Genomic DNA, 1,170 nt, shown 5'->3' with positions numbered 1-1,170 from the left:
GGTGTAGTCTCCTTTACCGGTGTAGTCTCCTTCCCCGGTGTAGTCTCCTTTACCGGTGTAGTCTCCTTCCCCGGTGTAGTCTCCTTCCCCGGTGTAGTCTCTTTATTATTATTATTATTAAGGCGAGGAGCTAGCAGAATTGTTAGCACACCGTGCAAAATGCTTAGCTACGTTTCGTCCGTCTGACCTCTCTGGGTTAAATTCCGCCGAATTTGACTTTGCCTTTCATCCTTTCCAGGTCGATAAAATAAATACCAGTCGAGCACTGGAGTCGATGTAATCCCATCGATTATTCAGGTAAATTTTATATTTTCCCCGAAATTGCTGGCCTTATTAAGACAGCAAGCTGGCAGAATCGTAGCCGCGCCGGACAAAATGCTTAGTGACATTTTTTCTGACATTATGTTCTGAGTTCAAATACCTCCGAGGTTAACTTGGCCTTTCTTTCTGATGGGGTCGATAAGACAAGTAACAATTGAATTTTAGGATCGATGTGATCGATTAGCCCCACTTCTTTCAAAGTTTCAGGCCTTGTGCCTATAGCAGAAAGGACTATTGCTATTACAGAACTAAACATACCAACAAACTGTCTTTTACATTTTCACGTGTATGTATATGTGTGGACGCGCGTGCGCCGTTTGAGTGTGTATTGGAAGACCTTTGATGATCTGTTTCCTCCACAGCTGGCCTGCGACTAAATATCAAGAATACTGACAACCATACACTTAGTCGATTCTCACACACGTGTATATGTGTGTGTTTGTATGCGTGAGTTTGTGCAGATATATATATAGGTTTCAAATTTTGGCATAAGGTCAGAAAGATTAGGGGAGGGTCAAGTCGATTAGATCGACTCAGGTGTTCAACTAGTACTTATTTTATCGACGCCGAAAGTATGAAAAGCATTTAGCCTGGCGCGGTAACGATTCTGCCACCTCGCCACCTTGAATCCATATATATATATATATTACTCTTTTACTTGTTTCAGTCATTTGACTGCGGCCATGTTGGAGCACCGCCTTTAGTCGAGCAAATCGACCCCAGGACTTATTCTTTGTAAGCCTAGTACTTATTCTATCGGTCTCTTTTGCCGAACCGCTATGTTACGGGAACGTAAATACATCAGCATCGGTTGTCAAACGATGTTGGGGGGACAAACACAGACACACA

This window comes from Octopus bimaculoides, chromosome 10 (genome assembly GCF_001194135.2).
Source record: "Octopus bimaculoides isolate UCB-OBI-ISO-001 chromosome 10, ASM119413v2, whole genome shotgun sequence".
NCBI classification, from domain to species: domain Eukaryota; kingdom Metazoa; phylum Mollusca; class Cephalopoda; order Octopoda; family Octopodidae; genus Octopus; species Octopus bimaculoides.
Note: the sequence above shows the minus strand (reverse complement) of the source record.